Here is a 16,600-nt window from a genome sequence, read left to right as displayed (position 1 = left end):
ATGGCTATAGTTAACAATAATTTATTGTATATTTAAAAATAGCTGCAAGAGAATATTTGAAATGTTCACAACACAAAGAAATAATAAATGTTTGAGGTAATGGATATCCTAAATACATTGATTTGATCCTTACACATTGTATGCATGTACCCCAGAAATATGTATATTTATTAGATATCAATAGTTTTTTAAAAGTTAAAAAGGAACAAAACCATGAAAAATTTATAGTAAGCTAAGATTAATTTATTATTTAAGAAATATTTTTAAAAATACATTTGGGGTAGCCTAAGTGTACAGTGTTTATAAAGTCTACAGTACTAGACAGTAATGTCCTCAGCCTTCACATTCACTCACCACTCACTCACTGACTCACCCAGAACAACTTCCAGTACTGCAAGCTCTGTTCATGGAAGTGCCCTAGACAGGTGTACCATTTTTAATCTTTTATACTGTATTTTTACTGTATCTTTTCTATGTTTAGATACCAAAGTACTTCCCATTGTGTTACAATTGCTTAGAGCATTCAGTACAGTAACATGCTATGTTTATAATCTAAGAGTAATCAGCTATACTGTACAGTCTAGGTGTGTAGTAGGCAATACCATCTAGGCTTGTGTAAGTATATTCTGTGATTTTCATACAACAAAATCACCTAATGATGCATTTCTCAGAACTTATTCTTGTCTGTTAAGCAACATGTGACTGTGTTTTATTCTTATTTTTAAATTTTACATCATCTTTTCAAGGAAACCTCTGGAAAAAAAAATTATACCAAAATTTTCACTGCCCACTCAAAGTGGTCTATTTTTACTGTTTATCTTACAACTGAAGAGACTATCCATGCCTTGCTAAATTCTACTTTAGCTGCTGAGTCTGTCTATATACTTAATAAATTTACTGTCATTCAAATTACATAATAAACACAGGAGCTTACAATTACTTTTCTAGGATAAAATCTATGCAGGAAGTTTGTCTCAAGAGAGGAAGTTTTGCTGGGTGGCACACGTCTGTAATTCCAGCACTTTGGGAGGCTGAGGTGGGAGGCTCACTTGAGCCCAGGTGTTCAAGATCAGCCTAGGCAACATTGTGAGACCCCATATCTACAAAAAAATATTTTTTTTTAATAACTGGGTGTGGTGGCATGCACCTGTAGTCCCAGCTACAAGGGAGGCTGAGGTGGGAAGATTGCTTGAGCTCAGGAGGTCGAGGTTGTAGTGATCTGTGATCATACTGCTGCACTCCAGTTTGGGTGACAGAGTGAGACCCTATCTCAAAAACAACATAAAAAGTGGATTTTTAATAAGATAATCCTTATGGATACTAAAATATTAGCTTTCTTTGGGCAGTATAACTTCTGTCAATGAGATTACCAATATTTGCCAATATTTTCAGTCTTCCTGTCTTTTCTGGATATGTAAAATTCTACATTTCTTAGTTCTGCAAGTTGAGCAGGGCCATGTGACTAATTCTACCAATGGACAGTGACCAAAGGTGATATGTGTCACTTCCATGCCAAAGCATGTAAGAGTCAGTGTATGATTTGCCCATCCATACTGTCTTTTCTGGAACAAAGAGCCCTGAGATATCACATTGAAATGGAGACACCAGAAAAAGGGAGCAATCTGGAATGTTGAGTCACTATGTGAAGGGCCGACATGGAGAAACTCCTGCACTCTTGGCAGATTTGCCTGAGTAAGAAACTGTCATGTGATAGGACTCTCAGATTTTTGTTTAGTTTATAACTATCGGCATTATTCCCTAGCCTATCCTGACAAACAGAATCTGTACGCTAACTTGGTTTGTTGTGTTAAAAGTTTTCATGGCCTTTTGTGCTCCCATACATTAGATGAAGAGTTGTATATACATTTTCAAATTTTCCAGTAAGGAAGTATTTAATATGATAAACATTTCAATTAATAATTTGTTCTATTAGTCTCTAGTACCAACTTAAGATGTCAAATTTCTAATCTAAATGAACAATACTTTTAATTACATATATAACTTTATCTCATACTTATACCCTGTGTTAATCATTACCAAACAATAGAAAGGGTACATTTTTGTTGTTGTTGTTATTGTTGTTGTTTTGTTGTTGTTGTTTTGAGATGGAGTTTCATTCTTGTCACCCAGGCTGGAGCACAATGCCACGATCTCAGCTCACTGAAACCTCCACCTCCTGTGTTCAAGCGATTCTCCCATCTCAGCCTCCCAAGTAGCTGGGATTACAGGCACGCACCATCACGACTGGCTAATTTTTGTATTTTTAGTAGAGATGGGGTTTCACCATGTTGGCCAGGCTGGTCTTGAACTCCTGACCTCAGGTGATTCATCCACCTCAGCCTCCCAAAGTGCTGGGATTACAGGCGTGAGCCACTGCGCTGGGCCAGGTACATTTGTGTATGCAGTCTTCTTTTTAAATTTTTTAAAAAATATTATTTTAAAAAATATTTTGTAGAGACAAGCTTTCGCTATGTTTCCCAGGCTGGTCTCGAACTTCTGGCCTCAAGCGATTCTTTTGCCTCAGCCTCCAAAACTACTGGGATTACAGCATGAGCCATCATGCCCAGCTATACAGCCTTCTAATTTACTAAATAACGTTGATGTGCTTGATCATGTTCCCTGGAAAACAGACCCTGAGACGGAGATTTGCATGCAGGAATATTTATTCGAGAATGCTCTTAGAATCAACACTGGTGAAATGCAGGATTGAGTAGAGGGAGAAGTTCGCTGTGATGTACTTACAATAAAGCCTAAGCTGACCCTAGGATGGCTCTAAAGCTAGAGTGGCACTTTAGAGGCATCCCAAATGAAGGCAGGGGGTTGAACCTCTGTATGTACATCAATGGCCACTCATTTATCTAATGGCTGACTCCTGGAGATGAGTGTGACCTTGAGTAAGGCTGAGAGCAATTCCTGTATGGAGCTGATATTTTGAGAGCTGTCAGCCAACGTCATTCCCAGAAGCTGAGCAAAGAATTCTTTCAACCCTGAAAAGGAATCTGGGTAGTATAGCTGTGTTCAATACAACTGATAATCATAAAGGGACATGTATCTATCTGAAGTTGTTAGATGATCACCAACACCACCACCACCACCATCATCATTGTCATCATCATCACATTTACACTGATAACTTTAGTATGTGCCAGGCACTTGTCCTAAGTGCTTCGAAATAATATATTAACTTGTGTAATTCTCATGTTAACCCTATAATATAATCTTAAATGCTTTGTCCTCAAAAATAAAAATCAATATAAGTGCTTTTTCTGTAACACATTCCAATCCAGAATGCTTTACTAATGACCATTCAGTAATTTCCATTGTATGTTATTTTATCCATCATGAACAGCCCCATTTGGTGATAGTCATTGGCCAAGATAGTTACTTTTGCTCATGGGTTGCATCTTCTAAATAATGGATGGTATTAATGATGTCTGTAATTTACTTTCAAATAAATGATCACAGATAATATGATACTGTGTGGATATATGTGTGTGTGTGATATTATGTGTGTTAATTTAGGCTATAAGTGCACTTGTTTGCCATAATTGAGAAGTCACATTCCCATGTATGGTCAGAAAGTATTTAATCAAAAGGCCGCACTCCAGAGGAAGCTATGTCAAGTGCTCAAGTCATACTTATCTTGAACAACACTATAATTTTTCTAATTAGTATATTGAATATAAGCAATGTGGCAATGTGTTTTCACTGGTGAAATTAGTGTTGTTCAAAGTGTGTGCATTGGCTAATATATTTTAGACATTCTGCCTTTGCAAAATGGGTTGTAAAAATCTAGTAAGCATCATAATCTTTATCCTTAGGAATGGCATCCAAGGTTTGATTTCTAAAATGTCCCGTATCTAGCTATTGATTCCATGGATTCTGATTGCCTAAATCCTGCCTCAATATTGCCGCGTTTGCCTTAAATGAACTTTCATACATGTGATAGTCATATATGATAGCCAGCCTCCAAGTTGGCCCTCAATGACCTGACACCAATGATCCTTAGTGTTCATCTCTTTTTATAGTCTCTTCCCATATCAAATAGAGCTGGTCTGTGTAACCAATAAGATATTCTGGAAACGTGAAGATTAATTCGTCAGTAATGTGAGTGAGCCATCTTGGAAGCAGACCATCCAGTCCCAGTTAAGCCTTAGGTAACAACAGCCCTGGCCAACATCTTGATTCATGAGAGACCCTGAACCAAAACTATCCAGCCAACCTACTCTCAAATCCCTGACCTACAGAAACTCTGATATAATAAATATTTATTGTTGTTTCAAGTCACTAAATTTTGGGGTGATTTGTTGTGCATCATGGATAACTAATACATGAAAGAGAGAATTGGATGTTAATTGAGTTTATTGAAGAGATTATATGAATTGTTGTGTGTATGACTCCCTGTCAATAACTGTTTATTTTAATTTTTTGAGATGGAGTCTCACTCTGTCTCCCAGGCTGGAGTGCAGTGGCATGATCTTGGCTCACGGCAGCCTCCGCCTCGCAGGTTCAAGCGATTCTCTGCCTCAGCCTCCTGAGTAGCTGGAATTACAGGCATGTGCCAGGACGTCCAGCTAATTTTTGTGTTTTTTCAGAGACAGGGTTTTGTCATGTTGGCCAGGCTGGTCTTGAACTCCTGGCCTCAAGTGATCTGCCCACCTCAGCCTCCCAAAGTGCTGGGATTATAGGCATGAGCCACCACATTCAGCCATAGGTTTTTAATGTTTGCGTGTACGACAGAATTTGGCCCAAGACTTGCTTTATTGTAACTTAGTAGCCAACCCTTTCACTCAACAGTTGGTGACTACCTTTATCTGTCAAAAAGAACAAAATAGTTGTGTGTGACCAAATTGCTTAGATCGTTTTGCAAGAGAGCCATATTAATTTTTCTATGATAAAAAAATCAAGCCTATGATGGCTTGATTCAATCCACTTCTCTTTATCACCCTGTTCACTCCAGTCCAGTCATCTGTCACTTGGTTTATTACAATAACCTTTTAACTCATTTATGCATATTCATTGGTCTTTTTCCATCCCATCATCAACATTAAAGTTAGAGTAGGCTTTTAAAAATACAAGGCTATTTATGTAATTTCCCCCATTTAAAATCTTTCAGTGCTCGGGCTGGTCATGGTGGCTCACACCTGTAATCCCAGCACTTTGGGAGGCTAAGGCAGGAGGATCACCTGAGCCCAGGAGTTTGAGACCAGCCTGGGCAACACAGTGACTGATCTCATCTCTAAAAAATAAAAGATTTAGCTGAGTGTGGTGGCACAGCCCTAGCTACTAGGGAGGTTGAGGTGGAAAGATTGCTTGAGCCCAGTAGTTCGAAGCTGCAGTGAGCCATGATCATGCCACTACACTCCAACCTGGGTGACAGAGTGAGATTCTATCTCTAAAAAATTAAGAGTAAAAATAATAAAATAATATAAAATCTTTCAGTGCTTGAAAAAATGAGGCAAAGACATAAGTTAACATGACCTATAAAACCTTTCCATCCTTATCTTGCACTCTTCTTTCTCTTACACTCTGTGACCCCACCTCACACTGGCCTTTTTTCAATTACTAGTACTCTTTCTATTCCCACTTACCACAGAGAATTTGTACACGGTGTTTCTTCTGCCTTGAAATCTCTTCTGTTTCCTCTTTGTCTAGTTTAAGGCTGCCTATCTTTCATATCTAGTGCATATGTGAGTCCCTCAGCAAAACTTTCCCTAATCTCCCTGATTGATTCTCATAGCATCATACATCCCTCCTTTGTGTGCCAGGAACATTGCAATTTTACATTTGTTTGTGTAACTATTTGATTAATGTTCATGTTGACTGCTAGTACATTCTGTGAAAGTAGGTACCATATCTGATATCACTCACTCATGTATGCCTTGGGGTCTACCACGGTGCTGAAAATGTGGTGCATATTTGATAAATATTTGACGAATATATGAATAACTGATTGACTAATTTAATGAGTTCAGGTGGCTACTAATGTCGCTTCAGAGTGAGAGTGCCTAGTTTCAAATTTTGGCAGTTCCTAACTGCAATGTTAGGGATGATTTTATCTCATTTTTCCTTCGATTTGTTCTCTGTAAATTGGGAATAATAATTACCTTATAGAGTTTTGAAAGGATTAAATGAGCTAGTATACATTAAAGACTTAAAGCAGTCCTTAACACAGCAAGTACTTTATGCATATATGATAGCTACAAGTATGATTATTAACATCCTTAGTCAATCTGTCATACTAGTTCCTTAGGCCATGGCCACCAGTTGCTTGGGTAAATTCATTCTTTACTTGTAGATGCCAAATTTCAACTGTCTGTGTAAGAAACAAGAAGCTATGTCAAAGACAAAAATTGAGGGTGGAAGCATATAATTATTATTAGGTGGTGCAATTTTGACTTAGGTATAGGGATGCTAATGTTAGCCCCACATCACTGATATTTATTTGATATTTACTATTTATACAAAGAGACCAAAGGAGCAGATTTTGTATTTAATGAGGGAGAGCCTCAAAGAGTTCTATACCTACCTTTTAGTAATGCATCGCAAAGAGTTGAGTCCACCATCTCTCCATAAGTTTTTGCTTTGGCTATTAATTTTTGGGATTCCCTTATTAATCTTTATTTGAGCCTCAAACAATGGTAAAATATTAACATCATATAAAATGCTATTGCTCTCTTTGGGCTATAGACCTTCCACACTAAGGCCCTGACTTTAAAATGCTAAAGCAATAGGTTTATAACTTTTGAATATTATATGTTAGAAACTATTGAGATGATGTTCATTCTTATTAAACAGTAGAAATGTTCTTCATGCTCAGTGCAAAGGCAGCAATGGTTGGATTTATTTAGTTACTAATGCTTTTTACAGAAGTCGTCAATGTTAGCATTTTATTATATTCAGGGTCTCCACTTACAGACAGGTCCACTGTAAGCTGCCATTGATTTAGGCAATAGGTCATAAACTGAAGAGTTGTTTTTGGTTAAGTGTTACCAGTGATGCATTCTGTTCTTTGTTTACTACCAACCACGCAAAACAACACTTTGTACTTTGCAAAGAAACTGAGATCACCCAGTCCTTGCAACTTAAGTCATTTCAGTCTGGGTGAAAAAAAAAAACTCTTTTCAACTCTTTGCCAGTTCTTCCTGGCTTTTTGAGAAGGAGATACCTCTGAAAGAAAATAGATCAAAGTTACATAGGACTAAGGGCAGATCACATAGCTATACTTTGTAGTCTGTTGAAAACAGAACTAGCTTTACTGGAAAAGAGATCTACTGTTGTAGCTATAAGGGGCAGAGGGAAGGTTAGAGGGAAGGTTACTAACCTAAAAATCCAACCACCATCCCTCTACTAGTTTGTCAGACTTTAATATTCCATCATCAGAAATTCATTTTAAAACATAATTTAAAAGATTTTAAAAGATAATTCCTTAAAGCAGTCACCTGTGGAAAAAAGTGAATTCTCTATCAAATCCTTTTCCTGAAAGTGAATTTCCTGAAAGCACTAAGACTAAGAGGTAACACTGGCTCCTGAAGTTCGGATTTGACTGTAGGGGTGCTGTGGAGAGAAAAGGTTGGAAGAGCACAGACTGCTTTTGAAGAGAGGCTAGCAGGAAATCTCTGGCCATGGAAAACAGTGATTTCAATGTGTAAAGACTATGAGGAAAAAGAGAAAAAGAAGTGGATTTTTTTTTAATTTGCTGTTCTGGACGTCTGTAATAGAAGAAAGGAAACATGTTACCTCTGCTGAGATAAAGTGAAGGGACACTCAGACAAGATTGGAGGGTCATTATCTTTTCATACCTAGAATGTGAGAACAACTTCACTTCCCTAAATATTCTGGTCTTTAGTTTTTGTCTGATTATTATTATGCCAAATTCATTCCTATTTATAAAGTGATTAGTATATACAAAGCCCCTTGAAAGTAATAAAAAAAAATTTTTAAGTTTTTGGTTTTGGGGGAGCTTTCCATGTGTACTCTCTCCTAGTAATTCTTTCATCAATAAACAAATCATTTACCTGTTAAACTAGACATAATAGATTAAGGGTCTCTCCATGATAAGTGAGGAAACACAGGTCACTTTGTCTTGTAGTAAGGAACCAAGGAAAGTAAAGATGGGATGAATAGACAAGGAGGCTGGTACAGATTTATAAGTTTAGTTTTTATTATGTCCTTGGTATTTTCCAGTTGAACTAGAAAGGAAAAGCTATATATGAAAAAAAAAAACTATCACCTTATGCTGAGCAAAGGAATTTTGTTGCAGAATGAAAATTTGCTAATGGGTATAGGGGATATAGAAATGGGAGGAACAGAGTGGTTGTACCCATTTAAACCCCACCAACAATGTATAGAAGTAGTAGTGCTGATTTTGAAAGTATGTAATGGAATCTGAGTATGGTTTTAATTGTCAGTTCCCTGATGAATAATGATATTGAATTCTTTTTAATTTGCTTGTTGTCTGTTTAAATATCTACATTTATGAAAGGCCTACTTGAATCTTTTGTTCATTTCTTAAAACATTGAGTTGTCTTTCTCTTACTGATTTGTAGTCAAGTTTTATATATTTTGGGTACAAGTCATATGTCAATAGTTGTTTTACATTTTTCTTCTCCTAATCTGTAGATTATTGCTCACTCTCTTAATGATATGTTTCAATGAACAGAAGTTTTTAATTTTAATGAAGTCTATTTGATCAAACTCTTCTTTCATGGTCAGTGCTTTTTGTATTTAAGAAAACATTGCCAGGGGGTATTCCAAGATGGCCAAATAGGAACAGCTCTAGTCTGCAGCTCCCAGCATGATTGACGCAGAAGACAAGTGATTTCTGCATTTCTAACTGAGGTATCTGGTTCATCTCATTGGGACTGGTTGGACAGTGGGTGCAGCCCACGGAGAGTGAGCTGAAGCAGGACAGGGCATCACCTCACCTGGGAAGTGCAAGGGGTCGGGGAATTTCTCTTTCCTAGCCAAGGGAAGCCATGACAGACTACCTGGAAAAACGGGACACTCTCCGCCCAAATACTGCACTTTTCCCAAGGTCTTAGCAACCAGCAGACAAGGTGATTCTCTCCTGTGCCTGGCTCAGTGGGTCCCATGCCCATGGAGTCTTGCTCACTGCTAGCGCAGCAGTCTGAGATCGATCTGTGAGGTAGCAGCCTGGCCGGGGGAGGGGCGCCTGCCATTGCTGAGGCTTGAGTAGGTAAACAAAGTGGCTGAGAAGCTCGAACTGGTTGGAGCCCACCGCAGCAAGGCCTACTGCCTCTAGACTCCACCTCTGTGGGCAGGGCATAGCTGAACAAAAGGCAGCAGACAACTTCTGTAGACTTAAACGTCCCTGTCTGACAGCCCTGAAGAGAGCAGTGGTTCTTCCAGCACAGCGTTTGAGCTCTGAGAACCGACAGACTGCTTCCTCAAGTGGATCCCTGACCCCTGTGTGGCCTAACTGGGAGACACCTCCCAGTAGGAGCTTACCTCATATAGGCGGCTGCCCCTCTGGGATGAAGCTTCCAGAGAAATGATTAGGCAGCAATATTTGCTGTTCTGCAGTATTTGCTATTCTGCATCCTCCGCTGGTGATAACCAGGCAAACAGGGTCTGGAGTGGAACTCCAACAAACTCCAGCAGACCTGCTGCTGAGGGACCTGACTGTTAGAACGAAAACTAACAAACAGAAAGGAATAGCATCAACATCAACAAAAAGGTCATCTACACCAAAACTCCATCTGTAGGTCACCAACATCAAAGAGCAAAGGTAGATAAAACCACAAAGATGGGGAGAAACCAGAGCAGAAAAGCTGAAAATTCTAAAAATCAGAGCACATCTTCTCCTTCAAAGGATCACAGCTCCTCACCACCAACAGAACAAAGCTGGACACAATGATTTTGACAAGTTGACAGAAGTAGGCTTCAGAAGGTTGATAGTAACACTCTGAGCTAAAGGAGGATGTTTGAAACCATCACAAGGAAGCTAAAAACCTTGAAAAAACATTAGATGAATGGCTAACTAGAATAAACAGTGTAGAGAAGACCTTAAATGACCTGATGGAGCTGAAAACCATGGCATGAGAACTTCGTGATACATGGACAAGCTTCAATAGCTGATTTCATCAAGTGGAAGAAAGGGCATCAGTGATTGAAGATCAAATTCATGAAAAAAAGTGAGAAGAAAAGATTAGAGAAAAAACAGTAAAAAGAAACAAACAAAGCCTCCAAGAAATATGGGACTATGTGAAAAGACCAAATCTACATTTGATTGGTGTACCTGAAAGTGACAGGGAGAATGGAACCATGTTGGAAAACCCTCTGCAGGATATTATCCAGGAGAACTTCCCCAACCTTGCAAGGCAGGCCAACATTCAAACTCAGGAAATACAGAGAATGCCACAAAGATACTCCTTGAGAAGAGCAACTCTGAGACACATAATTGTCAGATTCACCAAGGTTGAAATGAAGGAAAAAATGTTAAGGGCAGCCAGAGAGAAAGGTTGAGTTACCCACAAAGGGAAGCCCATCAGACTAACAGCAGATCTCTTGGCAGAAACCCTACAAGCCAGAAGAGAGTGGGGGCCAATATTCAACATTCTTAAAGAAAATAATTTTCAACCCAGATTTCATATCCAGCCAAACTAAGCTTCATTAGTGAAGGAGAAATAAAATCCTTTACAGACAAGCAAATGCTGAGAGATTTTGTCACCACCAGGCCTGCCCTACAAGAGCTCGTGAAGGAAGGCACTAAACATGGAAAGGAACAACCAGTACCAGCCACTGCAAAAACATGCCAATTTGTAAAGACCATCGATGCTATGAAGAAACTGCATCAATTAATGGGCAAAATAACCAGTGAACATCACAATGACAGGATCAAATTCACACATAACAATATTAACCTTAAATGTAAATGGGCTAAATGACCCAATTAGAAGACACAGACTGGCAAATTGGATAAAGAGTCAAGACCCATCAGTGTGCTGTATTCAGGAGACCCATCTCATGTTGGAAAACACACATAGGCTCAAAATAAAGGGACAGAGGAAGATCTACCAAGCAAATGGAAAGAAAAAAAAAGCAGAGGTTGCAATTCTAGTCTCTGATAAAACAGACTTTCAACCAACAAAGATCAAAAGTGACAAAGAAGGCCATTACATAATGGTAAAGGGACAATTCAACAAGAAGAGCTAACTATCCTAAATATATAGGCACCCAATACAGGAGCACCCACCTTCATAAAACAAGTCCTTAGAGACCTACAAAGAGACCTAGACTCTCATACAATAATAATGGGAGGCTTTAACATCCCTCTGTCAATATTAGACAGATCAATGAGACAGAAGGTTAACAAGGATATCCAGGATTTGAACTCAGCTCTGCAACAAGTGGACCTAATAGACATCTACAGAACTCTCCATCCCAAATCAACAGAATTTACATTCTTCTCAGCACCACATTGCACTTATCCTAAAATTGACCACATAATTGGAAGTAAAGCACTCCTCAACAAATGTAAAAGAACAGAAATCACAACAAACTGTCAGACGACAGTGAAATCAAATTAGAACTCCGGATTAAGAAACACACTCAAAACCACACAACTACATGGAAACTGAACAACTTGCTCCTGAATGACTACTGGGTAAATAACGAAATGAAGGCAGATATAAAGATATACTTGGAAACCAATGAGAACAAAGACACAACATACCAGAATCTCTGGGACACATTTAAAGCAGTGTGTAGAGGGAAATTTATAGCACTAAATGCCCACAAGAGAAAGCAGGAAAGATCTAAAATCGACACACTAACATGTCAATTAAAAAAACTAGAGAAGCAAGAGCAAACAAATTCAAAAGCTAGCAGAAGGCAAGAAATAACTAAAATCAGAGCAGAACTGAAAGAGATAGAGACACAAAAAACCCTTCAAAAAATTAATGAATCCAGGAGCTGTTTTTTTGAAAAGATCAACAAAATTGATAGACCACTAGCAAGACTGGTAAAGAAGAAAAGAGAGAAGAATCAAATAGATGCAATAAAAAATGATAAAGGGGATATCACCACTGATCCCACAGAAATGAAAACTACCATCAGAGAATACTATAAACACCTCTACGAAAATAAACTAGAAAACCTAGATGAAATGGATAAATTCCTGGACACATACACTCTCCCAAGACTAAACCAGGAAGAAGTTCAATCTCTGAATAGACCAATAACAGGCTCTGAAATTGAGGCAATAATTAATAGCCTACCAACCAAAAGAAGTCCAGGACCAGACGGATTCACAACTGAATTCTACCCGAGGTACAAAGAGGATCTGGTACCATTACTTCTGCAGCTATTCCAATCAACAGTAAAAAAGGGAATCCTCCCTAGCTCATTTTATGACACCAACATCATTCTAATACCAAAGCCTGGCAGAGAAACAACAAAAAAAGAGAATTTTTGACCAATATCCCTGATGAACATCGATGCAAAAATTCTCAATAAAATATTGGCAAACTGAATCCAGCAGCACATCAAAAAGCTTATCCATCACGATCAAGTCGGCTTCATCACTGGGATGCAAGACTGGTTCAACATATGCAAATCAATAAATGTAATCCATCACATACACAGAACCAATGACAAAAACCACATGATTATCTCAATAGATGCAGAAAAGGCCTTTGACAAAATTCAACAGCCTGTCATACTAAAAACTCTCAATAAACTAGGTTTTGATGGCATGTATCTCAAAATAATAAGAGCTATTTGTGACAAACCCACAGCCAATATCATACTGAATGGGCAAAAACTGGAAGCATTCCCTTTGAAAACCAGCACAAGACAAGGGTGTCCTCTCTCACCACTCCTGTTCAACGTAGTGTTGGAAGTTCTGGCCAGGGCAATCAGGTAAAAGAAATAAAGGGTATTCAACTAGGAAATAAGAAAGTCAAATTGTCCCTGTTTGCAGATGACATGATTGTGTATTTTGAAAACCCCGTCGTCTCAGCCCAAAATCTCCTTAAGCTAATAAGCAACTTCAGCAAAATCTCAGGATACAAAATCAATGTGCAAAAATCACAAGCATTCCTGTACACCATTAACAGACAAACAGAGCCAAATCATGAGTGAACTCCCATTCACAATTGCTACAAAGAGAATAAAATACCTAGGAATCCAACTTACAAGGGATGTGAAGGACCTCTTCAAGGAGAACTACAAACCACTCCCCAACGAAATAAAAGAGGACACAAACAAATAGAAGAATATTCTGTGCTCATGGATAGGAAGAATCAATATCATGAAAATGGCCATACTGCCCAAAGTAATTTATAGATTCAATGCCATCCCCATCAAGTTACCAATGACTTTCTTCACAGAATTGGAAAAAACTACTTTCAAGTTCGTATGGAACCAAAAAAAGAGCCCACGTTGCCGAGACAATCCTAAATCAATGTTCATCAAGGATATTGGTCTAAAATTCTCTTTTTGTTGTGTCTCTGCCAGGCTTTGGTATCAGGATGATGCTGGCCTCATAAAATGAATTAGGGAGGATTCCCTCTTTTTCTATTGATTGGAATAGTTTCAGAAGGAATGGTACCAGCTCCTCCTTGTACCTCTGGTAGAATTCGACTGTGAATCCATCTGGTCCGGGACATTTTTTCGTTGGTAAGCTATTAATTATTGCCTCAATTTCAGAGCCTGTTATTGGTCTATTCAGAGATTCAACTTCTTCCTGGTTTAGTCTTGGGAGGGTATATATGTTGAGGAATTTATCCATTTCTTCTAGATTTTCTAGTTTATTTGCGTAGAGGAGTTTATAGTATTTTCTGATGGTAGTTTGTATTTCTGTGACATCGTTGGTGATATCCCCTTTGTCATTTTTTATTGCGTCTATTTGATTCTTCTCTCTTTTCTTCCTTATTAGTCTTGCTAGCAGTCTATCAATTTTGTTGATCTTTTCAAAAAACCAGCTCCTGGATTCATTGATTTTTTGAAGGGTTTTTTGTGTCTCTATTTCCTTCAGTTCTGCTATGATCTTAGTTATTTCTTGCCTTCTGCTAGCTTTTGAATGTGTTTGCTCTTGCTTCTCTAGTTCTTTTAATTGTGATGTTAGGGTGTCAATTTTAGATCTTTCCTGCCTTCTCTTGTGGGCATTTAGTGCTGTAAATTTCCCTCTACACACTGCTTTAAATGTGTCCCAGAGATTCTGGTATGTTGTGTCTTTGTTCTCACTGGTTTCAAAGAACGTCTTTATTTCTGCCTTCATTTCATTATGTACCCAGTAGTCATTCAGGAGCAGGTTGTTCAGTTTCCATGTAGTTGAGCAGTTTTGAGTGAGTTTCTTAATTCTGAGTTCTAGTTTGATTGCACTGTGGTCTGAGAGACAGTTTGTTATAATTTCTGTTCTTTTACATTTGCTGAGGAGTGCTTTACTTCCAACTATGTGGTCAATTTTGGAATAGGTGTGGTGTGGTGCTGAAAAAAATGTATATTCTGTTGATTTTGGGTGGGGAGTTCTGTAGATGTCTATTAGGTCTGCTTGGTGCAGAGCTGAGTTCAATTCCTGGATATCCTTGTTAACTTTCTGTCTCATTGATCTGTCTAATGTTGACAGTGGGGTGTTAAAGTCTCCCATTATTATTGTGTGGGAGTCTAAGTCTCTTTGTAGGTCACTGAGGACTTGCTTTATGAATCTGAGTGCTCCTGTATTGGGTGCATATATATTTAGGATAGTTAGCTCTTCTTGTTGAATTGATCCCTTTACCATTATGTAATGGCCTTCTTTGTCTCTTTTGATCTTTGTTGGTTTAAAGTCTCTTTTATCAGAGACTAGGATTGCAACTCCTGCCTTTTTTTGTTTTCCATTTGCTTGGTAGATCTTCCTCCATCCCTTTATTTTGAGCCTATGTGTGTCTCTGCACATGAGATGGGTTTCCTGAATACAGCAAACTGATGGGTCTTGACTCTTTATCCAATTTGCCAGTCTGTGTCTTTTAATTGGAGCATTTATCCCATTTACGTTTAAGGTTAATATTGTTATGTGTGAATTTGATCCTGTCATTGTGATGTTAGCTGGTTATTTTGCTCGTTAGTTGTTGCAGTTTCTTCCTAGCCTTGATGGTCTTTACAATTTGGCATGTTTTTGCAGTGGCTGGTACCGGTTGTTCCTTTCCATGTTTAGTGCTTCCTTCATGAGCTCTTGTAGGGCAGGCCTGGTGGTGACAAAATTTCTCAGCATTTGCTTGTCTGTAAAGGATTTTATTTCTCCTTCACTAATGAAGCTTAGTTTGGCTGGATTTGAGATTCTGGGTCAAAAATTCATTTCTTTAAGAATGTTGAATATTGGCCCCCACTCTCTTCTGGCTTGTAGAGTTTCTGCCAAGAGATCAGCTGTTAGTCTGATGGGCTTCCCTTTGTGGGTAACCCGAGCTTTCTCTCTGGCTGCCCTTAACATTTTTTCCTTCATTTCAACCTTGGTGAATCTGACAATTATGTGTCTTGGGGTTGCTCTTCTCAAGGAGTATCTTTGTGGCATTCTCTGTATTTCCTGAATTTGAATGTTGGCCTGCCTTGCTAGGTTGGGGAAGTTCTCCTGGATAATATCCTGCAGAGGGTTTTCCAACTTGGTTCCATTCTCCCCATCACTTTCAGGTACACCAATCAGATGTAGATTTGGTCTTTTCACATAGTCCCATATTTCTTGGAGGCTTTGTTCGTTTCTTTTTATTGTTTTTTCTCTAAACTTCTTGCTTCATTTCATTCATTTCGTCTTCCTTCACTGATACCCTTTCTTCCAGTTGATTGCATCGGCTACTGAGGCTTATGCATTCGTCATGTAGTTCTCCTGGCGTGGTTTTCAGGTCCATCAGGTCCTTTAAGGACTTGTCTGCATTGATTATTCTAGTTATCCATTCATCTAATTTTTTTTCAAGGTTTTTAACTTCTTTGCCATTGGTTCGAACTTCCTCCTTTAGCTTGGAGTAGTTTGATCTTCTGAAGCCTTCTTCTCTCAAATCGTCAAAGTCATTCTCCATCCAGCTTTGTTCCGTTGCTGGTGAGGAGCTGCATTCCTTTGGAGGAGGAGAGGCACTCTGATTTTTAGAGTTTCTGGTATTTCTACTCTGTTTTTTCCCCATCTTTGTGGTTTTATCTACCTTCGGTCTTTGATGATGGTGACATACAGATGGGTTTTTGGTGTGGATGTCCTTTCTGTTTGTTAGTTTTCCTTCTAACAGTTAGGACCCTCAGCTGCAGGTCTGTTGGAGTTTTCTGGAGGTCCACTCCAGACCCTGTTTGCCTGGGTATCAGCAGCGGTGGCTGCAGAACAGCAGATATTAGTGATCCGCAAATGCTGCTGCCTGATCGTTGCTCTGGAAGTTTTGTCTCAGAGGAGTACCCGGGTGTGTGAGGTGTCAGTCCGCCCCTACTGGGGGGTGCCTCCCAGTTAGGCTACTCGGGGGTCAGGTACCCACTTGAGGAGGCAGTCTGCCCGTTCTCAGATCTCAAGCTGCGTGCGGGGAGAACCACTACTCTCTTCAAAGCTGTCAGACAGGGACATTTAAGTCTGCAGAGGTTACTGCCGCCTTCTATTTGTCTGTGCCCTGCCCCCAGAGGTGAAGCC

The 16,600-nt window shown here is 39.0% G+C and overlaps 1 long non-coding RNA gene across 3 annotated transcripts in view; it reads left to right on the top strand.

Moving 5' to 3' along the window:
* Positions 1-16,600, top strand: part of LOC104006383 (uncharacterized) — a 167,941-nt gene that overhangs the window by 28,152 nt on the left and 123,189 nt on the right. The window contains exon 6 of one of the 3 annotated variants that reach the window (XR_010156888.1): positions 2,131-14,662. The exons of the other annotated variants lie outside the window; for them this stretch is intronic. This is a non-coding gene — a long non-coding RNA (uncharacterized LOC104006383). Of the gene's footprint in view, positions 1-2,130; positions 14,663-16,600 lie in introns of those variants that run through there. 3 annotated transcript variants of the gene reach the window in all.

Source organism: Pan troglodytes, chromosome 4, assembly GCF_028858775.2.
Source record: "Pan troglodytes isolate AG18354 chromosome 4, NHGRI_mPanTro3-v2.0_pri, whole genome shotgun sequence".
In the NCBI taxonomy this organism is placed as follows: domain Eukaryota; kingdom Metazoa; phylum Chordata; class Mammalia; order Primates; family Hominidae; genus Pan; species Pan troglodytes.
The sequence above is the reverse complement of the archived record's forward strand: the minus strand, read 5'-3'. Positions and strand labels throughout refer to the sequence as shown.